We start from the raw sequence: 22,865 nt of genomic DNA, 5'->3' as shown, positions 1-22,865 counted from the left end.
ACAGCAGCGATGTTTAAAATCCAGCTCAACTCCACTTTTTCTGCATGGCGGTAATGTTTACACCATTTAACTAATTCTGTACATGATAAAAATATTTTACCTTCTCCAGATGTATTCAATTGATTAAAAAATATTTAATTGTAAATTAATCACACATTTTTTATCTGTTCAAAATGCACCTTAAAGGGAGATTTTTTTAAAAATATGCTCCAATCATAACATGGCAAACTGCAGCCCAACATGCAACAACAGCTGTCAGTGTGTCAGTGTGCTGACTTGACTATGACTTGCCCCAAACTGAATGTGATTATCATAAAGTGGGCATGTCTGTAAAGGGGAGACTCGTAGAACCCATTTACATTCACTGATCTGGAGGTCAGAGGTCAAGGGACCCCTTTGAAAATGACCATGCCATTTTTTCCTCGCCAAAAGTTTGCGTACGTTTGGAGCGTTATTTAGCCTCCTTCGTGACAAGCTAGTATGACATGGTTGGCCCGTTACCACCTAAAAATCACAAGTTGCATTAATGGGTTAAAGAAATTATTGACATTAAAATGAATTTGCGTTAACGCGTTATCTAAATCAAAATGATTATCTTATTCCAAATCTAACAGTCACCAATACTCCAGCAATAGACTGAAAATAAGCTGTTTTACACAGTTTGTAGCAAACATGAGAGTCAAACTATGGTGGGCTCCTCACATTTTGCGTTTCCTGCTCAACATCAGGAACTGACGTGCATCCAACGCACACACCGCCATGGAACATGTGAGGCAGTCTCAATTCAGTTTGTTGCTGCAACCCCGTATAAACTCACAAAGTGACCCCGATGACGATGGGCCAACACGTCAGCGAGCATTCACTTGATCCCTGCGGGGGCTGCGAGTGGGAATGAGAAGCAGATGGGGTGCGGGGCAGTTTCATTACAGCAAACGGAATAATACCGGGGTTAACCATCCCTCTTGAACATTTCTATTCAGCGTCCATGATAATGGGTCCCCCCTTGACTTGATTTTTCTGTCCTATTTGCGCTCCCCCCTCCCCCGTCCAGCTCTATGCTCCTTTTTTCACCCTCCCTAATGGACTTATGCAGAGCCAAACACACAGCTCTCCCACGGAAACCTTCTTCTCTACCATGTCAACTTTTAAGAGCTTATACCGCAAATATGCTCTTTTTTTTTTGTTTGGGCAGAGTAAAATGGGAGTTTTTAGTTACAGTAAATGCACCGTGGAACACAAGCCGAGTAGGGCAAGGGTCATCTCGCACCCAACCAGCAGCCTCCAAATTAGGTCACAATGACAACGGACGTGGGAGGGGATTCTGCAAAACTTCACTCCAATTGGTTCCCACAATGTAATCACTACAAATGCAATGTGATATATCTGGCCTCATGCAGGAAGCAATATAAGATCAAATGTCCTCTTAGTTTTGTTTGTTTCCACGATTTGTTCTTATATTGTTAGTACCCACTGATTTCTGGGACTGCTTGTTCTTCTCTGAGATAAGAGAATATTTTACCAGTAGTCGAGAGCACGCTTACCAAGATAAGAAAAAAAACATCTTGTTTTCACAGTCCACAAATTGTTTGTATAACGCAAAGAAGTTTTAAATTTGAGGAACATAAAAAAATGCATGAATATCATATAAACATATATGTTTTAGAGTAATTATAATTACTATAAACAAATAGAATAATAAATAAATTACTTAATTTGTGGGCTAGAGAAATTACTATTGATCCATTGATCCCCTTTTCCTTTGGATGATATTGTGTGTGTTCAGCTTCTGAATGGCTTACATACCGCTCTCAGATGCTATGAATTTTAGATCAATATCTATCTATCTATCTATTTATCTACTTATGTTCTTTTCTTACAGCATTTTTGGTGGCAGCTCTCCAATTCCTGGGCATCTGCCAGAGTATTTGGCACATCCAACACCTGCTCTTATGTAGTGTTTATGGGGCGTTACCTATGCTAATAATAAACAATCGTCCACATGCCTCCAATTTATGATGCACACCTGATGTAAGAGCAGATTTTGTTGGTTAAGAACGTTTAGTGCATCTGGAGTTGACTTCACTAATTTTTTCTCTTAACAGAAAATGAAGAGAAATTGAAGTTGCTGCATGAGGTCCGTTGTTTAGGTTAAATACTCTTATTGTTGTGTACAGTATGTCCTCCACGGGAGAGAGGGACGTACATATTGAGTCCAAATGAGAATGCTTGGGAGACTTTGGAGCTCTTTATTTAGTGTTTGTTAGCGAGCATTTAGTGCTACTGTGCGGCCAGATTTCCAACCTGTCAATCTCAGTCTTCCCTGCAGTGGGTGTGGCTTGAGAATTGTCTCCAGCCTCTCCTCATTGGCCTCACGCTGGCAGGAGGGGTGTGTCTGTGCTGTGCCAGCGGCTGACGTGGTGCAGTGCAGAAGGCCTTTTAGTGAAGCTCTCTCTCTCTCCTTTCCCCTGCTCTTTCCTTTTTTTCTAAACTTGAAATTTTGGAGGACGCAGTGGGATGGGAGGAGAACTACCACACACACACACACACACACACACACACACACACACACACACACACACACACACACACACACACACACACACACACACACACACACACACACACACACACACACACACACACACACACACACACACACACACACACACACACACACACACACACACACACACACACACACACACACACGAACGACCGACATGACACACTGATTGTGTGCACGGGCGTGAAACTAACTTTTAACTTCGACAGTTGCATGTAGTGGTCGTTATGGATCCAATTTGTCAAACAAGCACTTTCAGGATGTAAAAGACTGCAGTGGCAACGAGAGACGAGCCCTCTGACTGCTGGATGATGTACTAGTAGTAAAGTAGTTTAATACATGCTTACACACGCACAAACACACCGCTGGACAAACAGCTTTACACCCATAGACTTAAATAATAATCAATGCAGCAATGAGTCTTTAATAAAATACACGGCTTATGAAATGCCCGACTGCAGATACTAATAACGGGGTCCGCTGCTGCTCTTTCTCCCACACACACACATTTATCTCGCCGTCTCTCACTCCGAGGCTGTCTCTTGTTTCTCATTCACACCGCTTAGACATTCTGTCCTCTTGTGTCTTCTTTCTTTCCTTTGTCACTCTCCGGCTCTCTCAATGTCGCCGGTTTTCTTTGCGACACCTCTGGTTCGGTTGGATTTCTGACATATGAACGTCCACAGACGTACCTTAAATTCTTTATATTCTACTGCAGTTTTACGTTAAGATTTCGATGAAGAATAGCAGAACCCCTCTGGACCCCTCAAAGTGGGGTCCAGTGGCACTCTCTCAGGGGCTCCGCGAAATAATTTGGTATAAATTATAAAATTGTGCTGTATCATTAAAAAGTACATATCTACAGACGGGGACTATTTGCACCAATAAAACCAGCATATTGTGTCCATTACTACCACCCATGTTAGCTTTGGGCTAATGTAAACTCTGATATGATTGTGACACATCATGTCAATCCGTCATGAATTAGTCCCTTCACTCAGGACGCAACAAACCGTTCCTGTTGCTGCTTAGCTTAGTTTAGCTTAGCTTAGCTTAGTAGCCAGCTAGCTAGCTGGCGAGCTTGGAGAAACATTTGAGTCAGTCCACATCGTCAGGTGACGCTAAGCCCAAACTAGCTAAACTGAGAAACTATGACGACAGTTACATCAAGAGACAACGACAGAAGACTAGTATGTGTTGTGTCTTCAGGTGCCATGAAGCCGGCCAAGCTAAAGCAACATCGGATTACAAAGCAACCTGAATATCAGGGCAAAACAAAGTGGTGTTACCTACGGGTGTGCATTCCAAGCAAAAATACTATTTGAAAATCACTGGGAATTAGTTGATGATTATTCAAATAATCGCCACATGCATACCCACCCCCCTGCAGCAGCTGCTCCGTGTGGAGAGACAGACACAGGGGGGAAAACGACATGTCGTGTCGGCACATTTTCCCATCTAACGCTGTGGATGAAGAGGGGTTTTTTCCACCATATTGTTGGAACAGTGAAGAGGCCGGTGGAAAGACAAACCACGACGGTTCTGGTGAGTTTTATTTTGTTTCTGTCAGGTTTGAATGACGAGATGCTCCGCTGCTGGATCAGCTGATAGGTCACGCGTCATATCTTTGGGGTACAACACATGCGCAGTAAAATCTGGTCTGCACTCGCCGAAATTGAGCCAATCGCAACGCACGACTGCAGCTCCAGTTACACTGCGCCTGTGTTGTACCCATGCCCGCCCGTGTCCCAGCCTCCTTCCATAGGCCTTGACGTTTTACCGGTAGTAACGTTACTACCAGGCAACGCCTGCAACGGTTAATACAAGGGAAATATATATGTTTTAAGACGGGACAAATAGTCGCATAAACTATTTGATTTTTTATAACTTAACGACTATTCAAAAAATCAAGGTCTGAAGTATTTAGGTTGAAACGTTTTAGAATACAAATAGTTCCAATGGCCTCTAAGAGTACAAATGGTAGTAAGCATTATGCTTAATTGGTGTTACGATTATGAGGGGGTCCTTGGAAATTTGTCTCCCCTTTAAGGGGTCCCTGGAACCCCTGCCTTGGTGGACACATAAAGCCATCAAGAGCATTGGGAACTTTTGTGTTCTTTACCTGGAAATGCTGCTGCTTTGGTTTCCACTAAGGCCGGGGTTGAACATGTTCAGGAATCCAACTAGGTCCTGAGAAGGGCTGACCTCGACCAAAGAAATTCTTAGTCGACTAGCAGCTAGTATGATTTAATCGACAGATCTGCAAAACAGAGTTTTCTTAATCAGAATTTTGTGTTTACCAGACACATATGTTTCTTGGAAATAAGTCATTCAGCATGAAAATAGCGTTAAAAAAACAAAACAACCGATTAGTCTGAGAGGGGGCAGTCATAGTCCTGAGCTAGCAAACTGCAGCCTTTTACACCAAAAACTGACTCCAACATGGAAAATTGCCTTTACAGATTAAGGTGCACGTTGGGCCTTCAGCCTCCATCGGCTTCTCACTTCTGTCTTCCTCTCTCGTCACTCTCCTGCAGCGTAACTCTTCCTCTGTATCGCTCTGCCTCTCTCACACATCACACGTCCTCTCTCATACCGTGTTGATTTCATGCTCCCGCTCCTCCTGTCCCCATGTAACCCTTCAGCTCTGCCTCTCTAATTGTCTCCTTCCCTCCATGACGCTCTCCCTCTCAGCCCCACCTACAGGTGATGAGCTCATCTCTGTGGTTGCCTTAGTCACCTAACAACACGTCTGAGACACCGGTGGAGGCACAGCGAAGAGAGGACCTGAACCTAAAAACACAGGAACAAAAGCACAGCGTAGATGTTGGTGATGTCATCGCAGAGCCCAGCTGAGCACGACAGGACGTGATGACAGCAACCTCCGTCCTCCAACTCGCGATGACTCACTCCAGTGTTTCACCGAGAGAAAGGACGGACAGCCATTATATAGCTCTGGACTGGATGTGGAAGTGTGATGTGCAGTAAGGAAATGCTGGATGTTCCTGATGAATGTGACAAACTTGTTGAAAGCCACCATAGGTCAGCTGGCACGACTCTACAAATAACAGCCACACATCGTAGAATAAAGAGGTCTGAGCTCAACCAAACACCAAAATACGGGACCAAGACTTTTTGTCCCACGTGCAGCATACGGTACTTCTGTCAGCAAAGCCTAATCACAGAGTAAATATGGGTATTATGCTTCACTGACATTTACATGCACAAAATATTCAGTTTTTTGCCTTTACTCCCGAAAAAGACAATGTTCCTACTAAGCTGTTTACATGGCTAATGAAAATGAATATTCCACTAATATTCACGTTTACATGCAGCCGTGCATACTCTGATTAACGTAACCGGTGACGGCCTCCCTCTTTCATTCCTTCAACCTCTGCAAACTGTCGGCTAGTTGGTTTGTGTTCAACTCACAGAGCTGGACGTAAACAGCCGAGGCCGTGTGTCGCAAACTGCCGTAAAACCACCAATTGAGACACATATTCCGAATGCGCTTTATACATGTCCAAAGAATGCTCCTAAATCCTGAATAATATCGGCATATCCCACATGTATTAATCTGAAAATGCTCCATTTAGAATAAGGCCTAACTCAGAATATCCAAACGGAATATGCTGTTTACATGACCCGTATCAAATTCAGAATATTGTTATATTCGGAATAATAGTGGAATATTAGTGTGCATGTGAACAGTCATTGTAATTAATGGTGCCTTCAAAAGAAGCTTGTATTTACACGGAAAGTCGTGTACACGATATGCGTGGCGTTGAAGTGGTTAAGTCGTGAGAACTCCGCTGCTAAGCAACGGCAATATTAACGTTACTGTTCATAGCTAGAAGCCACAGAGGCTAACAATTTAGCAAGCTAGCAAGTGGGTAACATAATGCATTAAATGCAAAGGCATAATGACAGAGGAGAAAGATGGGTATATCAACATTTTCCTCAGACATGTAAAATTACTAAGAAAAACAATATACGGCTAAATTTACAATATATTAACTTATTATGCAAAAAATAACTTCCATAACTTCCACCATTTCTGTCAACATGAAAAAACACGTCACAAGTCGGAAATTTCAGAAACTTTCCACTTCCGAGGTCGTGAATACGACATGACGGGGCGTTCACATGGGCCCAACTCGTAAACACGGTAAACACGACCCCATTTGAAGGCACCAATACTCCTATAAAATCAACCACAAGTCCAATATCAACAGCCAGCGTTTGAGCAACCATCACAACTATGACCCCTTTAACAATATAAAATGTCCCATCACTACAACCTCTCTGTGCCCAATTGACCCCATAAAAGCCATGGGCAGGATATTTTGTGAGTTAGTAAAACTACAAAATGAACTATTGGCTGTTATCTGGTTTTACAAAGTAAAGAGTGATGTGTCTGTTGGTCCATAAACAATCGTTAGCATAGCGTTAGCACGTCATCATCTACCTATATAGCTGTCTGTCAGTGCTGGACAGCTAACGCCAACAGATCGAAAACCAAATCCCTCCCTTGTACGTCACATTAATATTACTATCACTTGACATATTTCCGCAGCTTGTCCTGTCAGTCTTGCAACATTAGCTAACGCAATGTTAGCTCAGCGGCTAAAGGGGAGACTGAGAGCCAACAGGATCAATTTAGATTTTTGCATGATTAAAAATAAGGAAAAGGTCATTTTATCACATGATGTGAAATACAGCGGGTTTTCTAGACACAGATGAACTTTGAATTTGACTATAAGTAAAATACTGATAGAGCATCTGTCAGTGGCTCAAACAGTTAGAACATTAGCAGCACACACACACACATCATGTGCTTTCTCCCACAGCATTGAAACAGGACTAACTGCCTCCAGACACCTTTAATTTACCAAAACAAACACACTTTCTCATTGTTTTACTGTCAATCTTCTGCTCCAGGTTAGTTCCTGTTAGCTGTCAGAAAGCGCGTCGAATAATTTCAATAGCTCTCGCTAGCATGATTGACACATGCAACATCTGGCGGTAAGACGACTGTCAACCGTCGGATCTCACGCGTCATTCATACAAATGATGTTTGACTGTAGTGCACTTTCTTCCCTGTCAGACCATACCGACGGTTTCTATTTAAATGAATCTGACAGACTGAGTCTTGTTCATTTTTCCACCATCTGACTACAGTAAAGGAATAAACGCCTCTAGGAACAAATAGAGCGAATCACCTCACAGCTGGATGTTTTGGCTGTGACATTCTAAGAGGTCACAGTACATCGAGAAACGCCGCATGGTTGAGCAAGACTGGAAAAAATAGGCGATTCAATGAGGGTAATTTGTTTTTCATGCCACTTCTTCAAAAAAATAATAGCTGCCAAACTCCTGACTGTAAACAAACCAAATGATTTTAAGCTGTTCAGAAAATCCCTCCTTAATAAAATGCTCTCTCTCTCTCTCTCTCTTTCACAGCGTAGTGATGATGGGACAATCACTGACGTTATGGACAACAAGGTAGGTGGGGACATCTGTGCATTTCTCTAATCCCTTGAGCAATACTGAGAATAACAATTTCCCCCCAAAAATATATTTAAACAGCCTTAATCTTGCATCTGTCAAACTGTAAAAACAATTCAGTAATGTCCTATGTGCCCAACGCCAGACGACAATAGGGATTTTAAATTGTCATCCTTTATATATTCACCACTTCTTTCTAGTACACTGACTTGGCAACAGTCAATTTGTTTGGGCAAGCAAATACACAACAGGTTTCTTTTAATTAGGTGGGTTAACTGCATATATTCATTTCTTATACACCTATTTCTGGCCATCTTGGCTACACAACACGCTGAGCAACTGATTTGAAATGTGACGGTTTTACTTTTATCAACAGAAACTCTTTGATTGTTCAGCCACCAATAAAAATGAGCCGGTTGTCGTTCTGAATTATATAACATTATCTGTGATTTGGCAGATCACACGTGGAAAAGCATGTGAAGAACAAACATGAGACACATTTCTACTCACATGGAAAGAGCAAGAGTGCGTGGCTTAGCGAGCGAAGCCAAGTTTATACCCAGAGGAATTGCTGGTAACGGGTATGGCAGGGGGGGTTAACAGCGCTGTGATCAAACCCACTTACATCTTTTTACGGATTGGGCTCCGTTGGGCTGTTGATCAAGGAGTGTTTAGAAATACAACGTAGTAGGTCATCCCAGTGTGAGGGGAATGTCGTCTAATGAACAAGATATTTCATCAGACTGTGTGAATACAGACTGTGTGACAGCTTGACTTAGAGAAAGCAGTATCTATAACAGACACTAAATGCTTTTCAATTAATTGGCCCACCTGTAGGGACTGAGTGTGTATACCTGTCAAAGGTCGGAGACACTGATGAACAGGTGCATTAAACAGACACAGTAAATCTGTGTCAGAGGCTGTTTATCACAACCGGCATGATGCAAGATAAGAAATGGTACTTTAATCTCAACCTACGGGCTGTCAGTCAATATCTGATTGTAACTGGTGCTGGGAGCCACAGTGTCTCTGTTCTTGGAATTGTCATAGTAATGGGTTACTTTCTCCTTGCTTATCACTTTCATTTTCATCATCAGCACCACCAATAGTTATGTGTACGTTATTTAGGACAAACCCAAATCAAACCATTATTATTTCCATACGCAATACAGAGTAGAACACAATTAGAGGCCAATCAATTCTAGATGTATGTTTGTAGGGATACACCGATCCAACTTTTCCTCTCCCAATACCTCAATTTAGGGTATGAACCAGTACCTAGTGCTAATCTGCATGACTATATGTAGATCTAACTGCACAGAACTCACTAGAATATTTTCCTGTCAGGTAACGTGAGGTCAGTGATTGCTGTGCGTTGGCAGCCCCTCGGTGACTGAATGAATGTAACCAGGAAGTTAACTTTTTTGTCCACCTGCCACTGGATTCCCAAAATCTACCAGCCGCTCAATAGATTACCAGTGTTTTTTTTGGCTGGTGAGTGAAGCAAATCTAGCAGCCACTTGCATATTATACCAGCATTTGACTGGTGGCTGGTGCTAATTTCCAACCCTACTTGAGGGAATTCAGTGAATTTTATAATAACATTGACAAATAAACTGAATTTAATGTGGATGGGTCAAGTCATTGCCGATACACAAAACGCTTAATCGAGAGGCGAAGTCCCTCCCCTTCCGGTGGACAACCATGGGACCTTATTTCTATTATTTTGAATTGCTCCATGAATCACACAGATGATGTTTGTCTTGTTTGTATTTAAAACATACATTTTGCAAGTCGAGAAAAGTCTCCGTTTGTTGTAAAACTGTTGAAGTATCAGACTGTGAAAATACGTAATTAAAAAGACGACACACCTAACAATCGCGTAAGTGACGTCTCTCTCTCTGAAGCTACGATGTCTGTGTGTTTCCTACTGGGATGGGATGTAACGTTACTCACACCAGCAACGAGTCTTGCTCGTTCTTTCTCTTCCCGGCAGATAAAAGACCAGGAGTCGCTAGATAAAACACATCAGGTGAGATGACGTTTCATTTGTGTGTGGAACACAGCTGAGTTAGCTAGCTAGTTAGTGTTGGTGACGTATAATGTGAAAGACGAGAGATGTAGTTCACTGAGCGGTTTCACACTAAACTAAATGATACTACAAACTGGGACTTTATTGACTTGCAAAATTATGTTTTAAATTGACAAACATTATGTGTGATTCATAGAACATTCAAACGGGGTCAAAAAAATATTTGTCTCTCTCCGTTGACTACCGTATATATTTTTTCCAAAATAAGGTCCCATGGTGGTCCACCGGAAGGGGAGGGACTTCGTCTCTCTATATGGACGGTGCCGGCACCAACACCAAACCAAAAGCAATAAGACCAATTATGTAGAATGCACTGATATCTGATGGGAGACATGCAACTCCCAACTTATTAAGTTCAAACTTAAAGATAGGGTGGACGATGTTGTAAAGCTAGCATAATGTGAAAATAGCATTGCCTCAGGAGCTCTGTCTAAACCCCCCCACCCTCCCCTCGGCACGCCAAGGGTAGAGTACGAGCAGGGAGGCATCGGATTGGTTCTTTCCAAGCGGACCGCGAGGCAGTGTTTGATAAACGTTTTTACAGGATTACAGCAGCTACAGATGACAGCTCTTTTCCGGTCCTCTTTCAGAGCTCATCAGTAATGGATCGCTGTCGGGGTGTAAAGACTATTTCAACCAATAGAACAAATAGTGTAGACTGGAGAGCATCGTCAACCCTGCCTTTAAACGTTATGGCATGATCTACCCGATAATAAACCTATATGACAACGTACTGTATGAAATGTACTGTTACCTGAGACAACGATGGAATAAACCAGAACACTTGGTAGATGATACACCGGCCTACAAGAGCAAGTAGAGTTTCCTGTTTAAACTATGGACTGTTTATGTGTTTATACTGTAATTATGACATGTGCATATGCTCATATCTCTACACTCGTGCTATATTATGCAGTGCAACATGAAGGCACAACACACTGCCATAAATCAAACTAGCCCTCTCCCTTCAGGAGGTTGTGCAGGGTGCTGTGAGGACACTCAGAGAGGGTTGACTGTAGAGGAGCCTCCAGTCCAGGGCCACTGGGTTCATCAGCACCAAAGTTCATATTCTGAATCAAAAAGAACCACGCCTGACTGTTTACAGCAGTTACACGCCTACCTACCGCACTGGCAGGACATCCAGTTATAAGTCTCTGCTACATACACAGCACTGTGCGCGTCTATCTGTCTGTCTGCCTGCAGTAAGTCTGTCTCTCTCTGTGTGTGGGGGGGAGGAGGAGGAGGAAGAGGAGGCATCACCAGGGGAACGTTCCGCCTTCATCACAGAGAGAGAGAGAGAGAGAGGGAGAGGGAGAGGGAGAGAGGGAGAGAGAGAGACGCACAAATCAAAGTGTAGAAACAACGTCGGACTCTGAAAGTTGCTCTCAAACACAAGCAACGAACGCCGACCGGGAGCGGACCCACCGGCGGCGGTGGAGGAGTTTTAACGGACGGCCAGCAGCCCGGAGATGAGCTGTGACACGGTGGGGGTGCACAGGAAAAACACTCCCCCCTCCACCCCCAAAATGTTCCCCCTTCTCGCCAGCGACGTAACAACATGTCGGCAAAGGACGGCCATGTTTTGCTGGTTATGTCGACACGGGGAGGAGGAAAAGTAGACACGGTGTTTCTCTGCTCTCTTCTTCTCCCTCTGCGGTACCGACGGTACCACCGGTACCGGAGAGGGACTCACACACACGGGGGGGGGGAGAACACGTCCAATTAACAAGTTGGCGGACACATTGTGTGGTTCCGCAGGTGTAAACGTGTAACCGTATAAACGTGTAACCGTGAAGGTGCGCGCAAAGTTCATTCGGCTAGACAAGTTAAAATATTAATAGAGAGGCGGGAGGCTGGTAGGAGCTCTAGAGGACACAGAGAGACACAAGAGGCAGGCTCAATAACAACTAGCTGCTTTAACTTGAGGGACTTTCTGAAGGAGGAGGAGGAGGGGGGCGTTAGAGAGAAAGAGGAAGAGTTTAATCATTTCTTACCTGCCCACCGGTTTTGGCGCGATGCTCCGGTAGTGCGGTACGATCCCAACGAGACTGCTAAAGCAAGCGATCAGGTTTTAAACGCGCTCCAATAAGCGAGCAGACAACAGGCGACAGGAAAGAGAAAACTGGCGATCACAAGGAGGATCTACGCCAAAAGCCACATGATCGCCGACGTCAGAGTACGTATTTGCATGCCGTACCGGAGCGCCGGTGTCCGTCCACAGCGGCTCCATGGTGTTTACAGCCGGGGAAAGTTCACAGACACGGGGAGGAAAGTGGAACAACTGTGTGTCCTCTGTGCAGGAGGGCTGCTGCTGCTGGCTCCATGAAGCAGGCGTTATAATGAATGAACTGCGTCTTGTTGTCCTCAACTTGTCCGCCTGCCTCTCCGCTCGGAGCTAATTGAATATTAAAGTAGCAGAGGGGGGCGTTTGTTAAGCCCACCCCCTAAAACTAGTCCCACCCTCCCTGCTTCACCCCGCCCACCCGCTCTCTCTCTCTCTTGCTCTCTCTCTCTGTGTAGGCTCTGCATGTGATGTGAGGTGAGGAGTTGCTGCAGTGTGCTTCCTCAAGTGGAAGCTGCAGTGGGGGGATAACTGCATCATCACACACACACACACACACACACACTGAAAACACACTCAACATCTGGATCCACAAAGGTTAGCCTGAGGTCAGCTGATGCTCACAGTGAGTACTGGTGAGACAACCTGCCCTGAAGTGACACAGACGGGCTCAATGAGCTCACAAACAACAGTGACCTCCACTGGATCCTCTTTAGAACTGATTTTGACCTTGGCCCATGCATGCATCCCATTCTTCATGCAGCATTCACCAAACTCTAAATATGAAAGGATCTCAGATAAAGTGTTATTTTAATAAAGTGGGAAGTTTTCACAGAGGCCAGACGGCAGGTTTACAGGAGGCCTCAAGATAATAAGATAAGAAAAGATAAGATATTCCTTTATTAGTCCCATAGTGGGGAAATCTGCAGTGTACAGCAGCAAAGGGAGAAACAAGAAGCAGCAGTAAAAAACTAAAATCAAGATACAACATGATGCAAAAAGCAAAACAAAAGTAGACAGACATATAAAATATGAATAATTTAAATAGAAGTAATATAAAAAACAGGAACAATATATACAGTATTGACAATAAAACAGGCTATTAACACAATTGCACAGGTGGAAATATGATATTGCTCAGTGATTGGAATGAAATTGCACCTTAAAGTATTGCACAGTATGATTGAAGTTGCACCTGAGTAGTATTGATAGACAGTCGGTATACAGTATAGTGCAGTTATTGTCAGTTTTTGGTGTGTATGTGGTCTACTGGGAGCAGTGCTGGTTGTGGAGTCTGACAGCTGCAGGAAGGAAGGACTTGCGATAGCGCTCCTTCACACACTTCTGATAATAGAGATGATTAAGACATCATCACATGCAAAAGGTAGAGCAGATTAAAGCAGCAGTGGGTAGAAATGAAGCAAATATGATTAAAAAAGTCATTTTTATAAACCCGTCTCTCTCTGGTGTCCTTCGGTGCTTCCTTCGGTGCTCCCAACGGCATCTGCAAGATTTCACGGACCGGAGGAAAACAACCTATCAGAGCCGAGCCGGAGTCAAACGGTCAAACTAGGCAGCGCTGATCAAATATGAATCAATATTCTGTTACTGCAATGCCTATTTCTCTCCTCAGATGTTCTCAGAATCATCTTGTAGTGTACTGTTTAGCTGTAAAATGAGAAAGTTTTGTGACCCAGCAGCCATGTTGGGATCAGCTGAGCAAATACTAAGCACCGCCCACCAGCTGGAGCACAGCAAATAGGAACGCTCTCTCTCTCTGAAATGACCTGTGATTGGTCAAAGTCTCCCGTCACAGGCTAGATATTTTAAAGCCTGAAAACAGAGCCATGAGGAGGAGCAGAAGTCTAGATTTCACTTAGAACACTTGAATTCCAATATGCTGAAAGGTTATTACGGAATTTTTGCCCAAAAATGCCCAAAACATTCTGCCTACTGCAGGTTTAATTGCATGAATGTGTTGCATAAAATGTTGTACTTTTTGTAGTGTATAGGCCAGGGGTGTCATACTCAGTTTAGTTCATGGGCCACATACAGCACAGTTTGATCTCAAGTGGGCCGGACCAGTAAAACCACTGCATAATAATAACTTATAAATAACAAGACCTCCAAATTGTTCCCTTTCTTTTAGTGTAAAGAAGTCCATTCTGAAAACATTCACAATTAATGAACATTTACTAAACAGATGATGAGCAGCCTGAGATGTCTCGCTGATTTCTCGGTTATGAAAAAACCCCCCAAAAAAACTGTTTCCTCAAACCTGCCAACAATTAAACTGTCTTCTCTGTTTTCATTTGGCCTTGCAAGTTCTTGTATTTTTCGCCATGATGAGTCTGATAGTGGTGCCGAATATTATATTCTTTGAGTACTGAAAGGTGCTGTGAACACACCGAGCACACTGGCTTCCCATCTACCTCTGTGAAGAAATAGGAGCTAGTTCATTTCTCTTGGAAAACCAGACACTCTCTATCAGCTTTACATTTTCCACTCCTGCATGAACAGCAGCCGACACTTGACAGTGTTGTGTCACGTAGCCTGTACATGAATACGTAGGATCTATATTAGGAATATTTTTTAATTTTCATGTTATTGAAAAATTCAAATGAATGACTTTGTCAAAATTAACGCGATAATAACTTGTTGACGCAAATTCGTTTTAATGGCACTAATTTCTTTAACGCATTAACACAACTTCGGTTACGATTTTTAGGTTGTAGCAGCTCAGTTTTAAAGCTAGAGTGAAGATACTGGCATCATATGAAACTAGAGAACCTAATGAATCCATCGGTATCAAGCAAGTCATACTAGCTTGTCGGGAGGTAGGAGGTAAAATAACGCTCCAAACTTACGCTACATTCTGGCGAGGAAAAACTGGCATGGCCATTTCAAAGGGTTCCCTTGATCTCTGGCCTCCAGACATGTGAATGAAAATGGGTTCTATGGGTACCCACGAGTCTCCCCTTTACAGACATGCCCACTTTATGATAATCACATGCAGTTTGGGGCAAGTCATAGTCAAGTCAGCACACCGACACACTGACAGCTGTTGTTTGCCTGTTGGGCTGCAGTTTGCCATGTTACGATTTGAGCATATTGTTTTATACTAAATGCAGTACCTGTGAGGGTTTCTGGACAATATCTGTCATTGTTTTGTGTTGTTAATTAATTTACAGTAATAAATATATGCATACATTTGCATAAAGAAGCATATGGGCCCAGTCCCATGTTGGTAAGAGTATTAAATACTTGACAAATCTCCCTTTAAGGTACATTTTGAACAGATAAAAGATGTGCGATTCATTTTCAATTAACTCTGGACAATCATGCAATTAATTGAGATTAAATATTTTAATCCATTGACAGCCCTACTTTTAATATGAAGAATGTTTCCAAGGTTAGGAATACCAGCTGCCTGCCACAAAAACATGTGTTAAGATAATAACTGAGTGGTAGAGAATGTGTTTGTGCGAGAGCGACAGCATGTCTTTATATCATTTCAGCCGTTATTTATCTCGTAGCCAGCTTGTTCAGTTTCTGATTGACCGAATGTAGTGTAGCTGTCCCTGATGTCACGAGTTAAACTGAGTTTATTGTTGTTGATATTCTGCTGGACTATTTTTAATACTGTTATATTTGCTCTCAGACAATATTCCCCCGGCTAGATGAAAAACAAACATAAAAGGAGAGCTGATAAATTTCCCGTCTCCAACCATATTATGAAGGAAAAAATGGCGAAACGTCAGAACATAGCTGAGATCAAGAGCAGGTTATTTCTCCAACCTTGTTTTTCAAAGACTACTTTACCGCCTCAATGTTTTACCATGTTGTTGATTCTCATCTCTTTTGGCCCTGACATCAAAACCTCTTATGAGGGTTAAGAATTTCTAATATTCTTATTTCGCGTCTTTTGTGAAGTTGTCTGTCTGCTCTGATCCTTTCACAAAAAATTCCTTTACAAGCTCGTATCTGAATGAGTTAAAGTGGTCAATTTATCTCTCGGTTGTCAGGTCACCGACGCTTTTTCTCTGTTAGTTTAATCAAGACTTGCAGCGATACAATTTAATCTTGATTTCTTATCTCCAATAAATGCTTTCATCCAAAGAGGCGTCTGCTTTGTTGATCTCTTGGCCGTAGGTCCTGCAGAACACAATTCATTGAACATGTAGACCAATCTGCTCTCTTTTAAAGGTATGTGATGAAGTGCCTTCTTAGTCTCCCACAGGCCTCAGAGAAATACTCAATAGGAGGACAAAAATCTGAATATGAAAGAGAGACGTTTTCTCGCCAGTCTGGATATTAAGTTCTCCATTGGAACTCGGGCCAGACAGAATCAGTTTGATCAGTTTGGACAGAACATCACAGCTAAGGGTCAGATTTCACCTCCACAGGTCAGAGCAAACAGGCAGTCATATCTTTAAACCATATACAGAACATTTACATGACTTCAACATTGTTCTGATAATCTCAAACTTAGCAAAGCAGTCTGTTTGTATGCACAGTGCTGTTTCAGGCATGGTCCAATATTGTGCCGACTAACGGATGCTTCCGGTATTATTACACCTGCAAACACATGTCCAGAACTGAGGTTTGGAAAAACTTATTTGTGACTTATCAAATAAGAACAATGGAAAAGCTTTGTGTTCAACCAATTTCTGTTCATTTCTGAATGTTAATCCTGAACACTTGAAGGACAAAAACGCAGGACAACATGTGGCAAACATCAGCTTCAGTCAAAAATACACCCAATAATTGAATTTTTCTTTTCTATAAAAAAAAAAGTGCCTCAAAGCATTTCGGAATGTGGAGATGTGTTTTGGAAGTAAAAGTCAGTCTTCGTTTTTTACATCAGCATTTGGGGCACTTCCAAGGCTTGGATTGGCATGAAACTCTCCAGGTTAAATCATCAGTATAAAAACAAGCAACTGTGTTGGAAAACATCTGGTTCTTAAAAAAGTTAAAAGATATAAGAAGCTTATGTAAATAAAAAAAAGACAAGGAGAGAAATGAGTTATGACTCCCGAGGTGCATTTTGGAATGAAACATCACACATAAAAATCTGTTGTGAGCCATTGCAGCCAACGGTGAGCCACAGCTTTAGTTTATGAGACACAAGAATAAATCCATCAGCGTAAATCTGTTCACTTTCAGACTCAGGGTCAATGATGGTTGGATGACAACGGTTCAGTGTTTTGTTCCAAAAAAGTGCAAAAAAGAAGAATTTTTAATTCGCCACAGCTTTGATTCATGCCTCTGACTTGCTTCTCCATAGTAACGGTGACTCATGAGTATTTTAATATTCAGAGCAGTTTTTTTTTTCAACTATAATCTTTTGATTTTTAAGTGGGTGATGGTCATTCCGGTCAGTTCCTTTACTGCCATTTCTACCACAGTCTCCCGCCCTGCAGCGATGCAAAGGACAACGTCTTTTAGGGGCATTTTTTTTACCTTTTGAAAGATCACATCCAACCTACAAGTGCACTTTAATAGACTGAGCTACTTTTAATTCTGCACACCACCAACAGCTCTACTCTGCACCTTTAGAGACTGATTTTACTGTATTCTACAAACAATGTACAGCTTTATTCTGCACTTTAGTCTATTTTCAAAAAACTCTCTACCTCAGTTCTTATCCCGCATTATATTCCATATTTGACATTTCTTAATCCCTTGGTCTCTACTGTATATCTCCTATATTTTATTATCCATCACTTTTTGCACTATATTCACATTTTTTGTAGTCCCGTATCTCAGTTGTTACCCTGCACTATACTCATTCTTAACTGTTTTCTTCATCTCCTGGTATTTTTATATCTGGTATATTTTCTTTATACTTTCTACTACTTACTTGTGCCATTTTACTAACATGTTTGCACTATGGAACTGAGATGCTGGAAACTTAAAGTTACTATCTATCTATCTATCTATCTATCTATCTATCTATCTATCTATCTATCTACAAGTTGATTACTTGAAAATACTGATGAAGGAAGGAGGGAAGAGTGAGCTTGATTAAGGTGAACATAGGCTACAAGGCTATATGAATTTGTGTTACTGTACAGACTTGGTTGTGTCTTTTTCCTAAAGAATTTGTTAGAAAATAGTTAAATCTCTATCCTAGATTTTCCCTTCAAATTTCCCTTGAGCAGGAATAAAGGTAGAACAACACTTTATAATCCCATAGACTGAATGATGTATCTGTATAAATGTGACTAAAATAGAAAGTCACTAGATGGTGCTACATGGCTGGAAAACCTCTCCTGTGTGGGATCCCTAAACCTCCTCGCTGGGACTGAACTGGACGAGTTGTATGCTTGTTATCTGAAGCAAATTTATGGTGGAAGTGCTACCAGCTTTCAGTGCATCCAATAATAACTTACAGTATTGCTTATTAGCTTATATTAATACCGTCTTGGAACAGACTTATAGCCGCTGTCACTTAAGGTTTTTCCAGATCATTTACAGCATATCTTTACAACAAAATCAACTTTGTGGTCATTTTTACTTATTTCTTAACTTTTTTATTTTTTTTTGCACAATTTAAGACTACACAACATAACAATAAATAAATAAATAATAGAAAGTGCAGGAAGAGGCAAAAAACCCACTGGGCTTATCTGAAGCCTCCACCTAGAGACAAGATTAATATAAATAAATAATATGACATACAAAATGGTGATAACAAACAATTAGAACAAGATATATATAATAACAACAATAACAATAAATATATCGAAAAAAGACAAGTGTGTGTGTGTGTGTGTGTATGTGTGTGTGCGTGTGTGTGTGTGTGTGTGTAAGGAAGTGTATGGTTAGTGTTTGTGAGGGGAAATTGATTTAAATATCTACAAAGACTTCTGGGCAATCGTAACTAACATTGCGTACACATTGTGAGTGGAAAAAAAATAAAAAAAATAAAAAAGATAAAAACAGATACATGGACAACATGGGGAAAAGCAATTACAAAACAGCAATTAAATTAAATTAAATACTAATATGACAGGAGTAGAATCACTGAAGGAACTGGAAAGTTGAGACAACTTTGAGAACAATAAGGGCTGGAAGGGAGAGACAGAAAGAAAGAAAGAGGGAGGGAGAATTAGAGAAGATAAATTCAATTAGAGAAGACGTTGTCACAACAGTTCATTGGGAGTTCAAGTGTCAGTGCGTCAGAAGGAAGATGTCCCATAATTGATGGCGTGTATCTGAACACACAGGGAACACAGACTTGGACAACATCTTCTCTCCTCTCCATGACATCAGTGAAGAGCTTTCCTTCTGTTCATTTGTTGATTTATTTGTTTGTTTGTCCGTCATGTGAGTTTTTTTAGACACTGCTGATTGCCACAAACTAGGAACAGCAGTTCTATCAAGCTTTGGATTGGTCAACATGCCAAAGCGGAGTGCACGGAGCACCACTAACGGTGATATTCGGTATACTAAGAGTGTTACCAAAACCCAAAACTTACATGGCGCGGGGTAGCATAACATTAGCTAACTACATTATTTTGTGGAGTTACATGTTAGAAAAAGCCTTGTTCCAGACTGACACAGTCTGTGTGAGGGCCGGTCCCACCTGTTGACTGGAGCAGAGTTAACATTAGTGGATCTGTCCTGTGCTTTTTATTGACTTGTAGTTCATCAGATATACAGTATGTTTTCCAGACTCATCTGTCATCCTCAAATTGTTTGAAAAATACTAACAATAAATAAGCATAAATCTACCCTTTGTGTTTCTTGTCCAATCATGTTTTTCCGCAGTAAGCATCTAAACAGGCTTGGTAAATGTTTCCATATAATTCTGTACTATAACACTAGAGCTAACTAGATACTCTGCAACACATAAACAATTCATTTCTTTTATTTACTTGGATCATCAACTGATGAGGAAACTTTGACATTTTGCTTGGGATCTGTTAGCTTTAGTCTCAGCCTTAATTCATCTAACAAAAGACCCATAGTTTAAAAAAAACAATGACATTTAAGTGTTAAATCTGCGACAGTAAACTGTGTCGAGCTAGATAGCGAAGCATAAGAGGTGTAGCAACAGCAACTAAGGGTGATGTGGCTTAGCAAACGGTCAATTGACCAATTAGCTGTTCTACAATTACAGTAATAGACCAGTGGTGGTGTTTTACCGCTGCCTTGTTAAACTGTAGAGATTGCACTATGTAATGGAGATGCTGTAGTTCAAATGAGATGTGTTAGTGTGCATTTGTGAATGTGTGTGTGTGTCTGCAGGTTGTGCATGTACTTCCCAGCCGTGAGCAGTTTTGGCCCATTCAGCCAGTAGACAGTTGGACTACAGTCAAGAAGCTGTTTGGTAACGATGCATTCACAAATAGCTCATCCAGCGGAGGTTTATAAATCTTGTTATCACCACCGCAAACCAACTTCCCTTCCCACGTTCAGGTTCAACCATGACACAGCTGTTGATTCAACCATGATAGAGCAAATGAAGAGGAGGCAGGAGGAAGAGGGTGGAAACTATAGAAGAGCAACAGGAGGAGAAGCAATGAGAGAAGAGAGGATTAAAGGAAGGGTCGGTGGTGTTCTTCAAAAACATTTCTTTTGTTAAATTAGTTGAAATTCTCATTAAATCCCAACAGCAATCAATAAATCAACTGTCTTGACGAAAAAGAGAAAAAACTCTGGTATCTGCGGTTGTCGCAGGACTGTAATAAACCCGTTCGATCATTTAATTCGGGCCGTGCACACATTGCGCGTCACCGGAGTATCCCACAAGCTGCTAGCTTGACAGCTGTGAGTACTAACAACATTCATGTTTGCTGTTCACGTTCATAATGATAATTTTGGCTTTGGAGGGAGGTCTGAAGGGACGGGCTGTCAGGTCCTCTTCAGACCTGGTTTTAACACGCGTCCTGGGTGATCCGATCACAAGTGGACAGCTCTAAGTACAGGTGTGAACGCACTCAAGACGCATTGAGATCCGATCGCTCAGACCACATTCAGAGGTGGTCTGGGCTGCATATGACCACATTCTTTTAGCAGTGTGTAGTGAATGTGTCCTGAGCCACATTAAAGACCGCCTACTCATCTGACGTCCCGCTTGGATCCGCGGGGTCTCAATACACTCCTCATGTGAATAGACAGACAGACGTGAGCGCTTTTTTGCCTTGTGGCATGGAAACAGCTTCTGTGCTCTACTGTATCCTGTCGGTACAACTGTACTTTATCAAAATATATCTTATCTATAGGCTACATGTCTACAGACTATCAGACTAGGCACGCAAAGTGCATTATTATCGTACTGTCTAAGATATTTCCGGCTATCAAGCTCTGAACCGCGCTGTCGCCTGGCAAAGGCAGCGATGCCTGCGGCACGGATTTTAATGTTAATAAAATGTACCCAAATTCATGAAAATGTAGGATATTACTACTGACATTCCTGTAATATTACGTCACGACGGCTGCTGTATTAGCCGTGTGTTTACTACGTGTTTATTTGCATATAGAGCGGGAAAGTGAGATCTGATCACAAGTGGAGACACATGTGGACACGTATTCTAATGCCAGGTCTGAACAGGGCCTCAGTGTTGCAGACTTGACTACTTTCTCTTTAGATTTAGTGACTTTTGGAGCTAGTGCTGCTAGCTGCTTTCATTGGAAAAGAGTTGACAACACTGAGATTTTTTTTAAATCTTGCGTACGCTTGCTCGTTTCTCAAGATTACCGACCCTAGCTTTAACATCAAGGAAATCCGATACAACAGATTGGGACTTTTCTGTTTACTTACTGTATGTGTCACAAGAGCACAAAGAGGAGGAAAGGATGACCTTGTGGCTAAAGAGACCATCCTGCAGCTGTGCTCCCACAATGTGATCTGACAAAGTACGTTGCTGAAGTCTCTGAGAGCTATAGCACCAAACAGTATGAAGGGTAGAATAATACAGCAGAGATTTTTTGGAAAAGACTTCTGCACAGACCCTCTCTCAGTCACAGGAGAGGAGCGCTTAATTGAGTCCAGAAATGCTGGAGGTCAATTAAGTTCACTGTGCTGGTAGGTTTAGCAAATACATAGAATCACTGTGGGGTAGTTTCACAGAAAAAAAGGCCTTGTGTTGGATGTAGCTCTTTTACAGTGGAGTTCTGCTTTTTAAACAACACTGAAAATGGTCTTGTTGGCTCTGATGAGGAGCTTGAAGCCAACTATAAACTCTTTGGCTCATCTCTCTACTGTACAACGTTCAAAGGAGCAACAGATGATTTCCTTGGATTGCAAAATGATTTCACATAAAGTGAGAATATACAAGTTACATATGCATTTCAAGCATCCCATCTCCTTCCATTAACTTGATGAAGAAAAGTGTGTTGCTAAACCTGAAAATCCTACAAGTCATTACAAGGAGGAAACCAGATCACTGTTCTTCCTCCTCTCTCCCGCTCCCTCTGCTCCTACCTCTCGTCCTTGTTTAGCTCAGCTTTCTTTGATTTCAAATGTACGTAATTCTTTTGTTTTGCAAGACAAAACAGCTTTCTGTTTAATTGAGCCCGGCAGCAGCACAATGCACAACGCTTGGCACTGCTATGTTTTCCCAAGGCAAACGAAAAGAGGAAGAGGGCCATTAACCAGACGATTCATCACCCCATTTCCATTTCTGTGA

At 41.9% G+C, this 22,865-nt stretch overlaps 1 protein-coding gene and 1 long non-coding RNA gene across 7 annotated transcripts in view; one reads left to right on the top strand and one right to left on the bottom strand.

Annotated features, from left to right (window-relative positions):
• Nucleotides 1-12,557, bottom strand: part of LOC119497523 (zinc fingers and homeoboxes protein 2-like) — a 44,156-nt gene extending 31,599 nt beyond the window's left edge. For 2 of the 6 annotated variants that reach the window (XM_037785697.1, XM_037785699.1), the window contains exons 1-2: nucleotides 12,158-12,557; nucleotides 11,288-11,439 (exon numbers count right to left, since the gene is read on the bottom strand). The gene's annotated coding sequence lies outside the window, so the exon portion shown is untranslated. Of the gene's footprint in view, nucleotides 1-4,685; nucleotides 4,824-11,287; nucleotides 11,440-12,157 lie in introns of all 6 variants that reach the window. The other 4 variants (XM_037785695.1, XM_037785700.1, XM_037785698.1 and 1 more) reach the window with 3 other exon arrangements.
• LOC119497526 lies at nucleotides 465-5,681 on the top strand. The gene is made up of 2 exons (XR_005208944.1): nucleotides 465-4,108; nucleotides 5,258-5,681. It is a non-coding gene; the product is annotated as an uncharacterized LOC119497526 (long non-coding RNA).
• Nucleotides 12,558-22,865: the final 10,308 nt, after the last annotated feature.

The sequence above is a fragment of the Sebastes umbrosus genome, chromosome 11, assembly GCF_015220745.1.
Source record: "Sebastes umbrosus isolate fSebUmb1 chromosome 11, fSebUmb1.pri, whole genome shotgun sequence".
Lineage (NCBI taxonomy): Eukaryota > Metazoa > Chordata > Actinopteri > Perciformes > Sebastidae > Sebastes > Sebastes umbrosus.
Note: the sequence above shows the minus strand (reverse complement) of the source record. Positions and strands in the feature narration are given on the sequence as shown.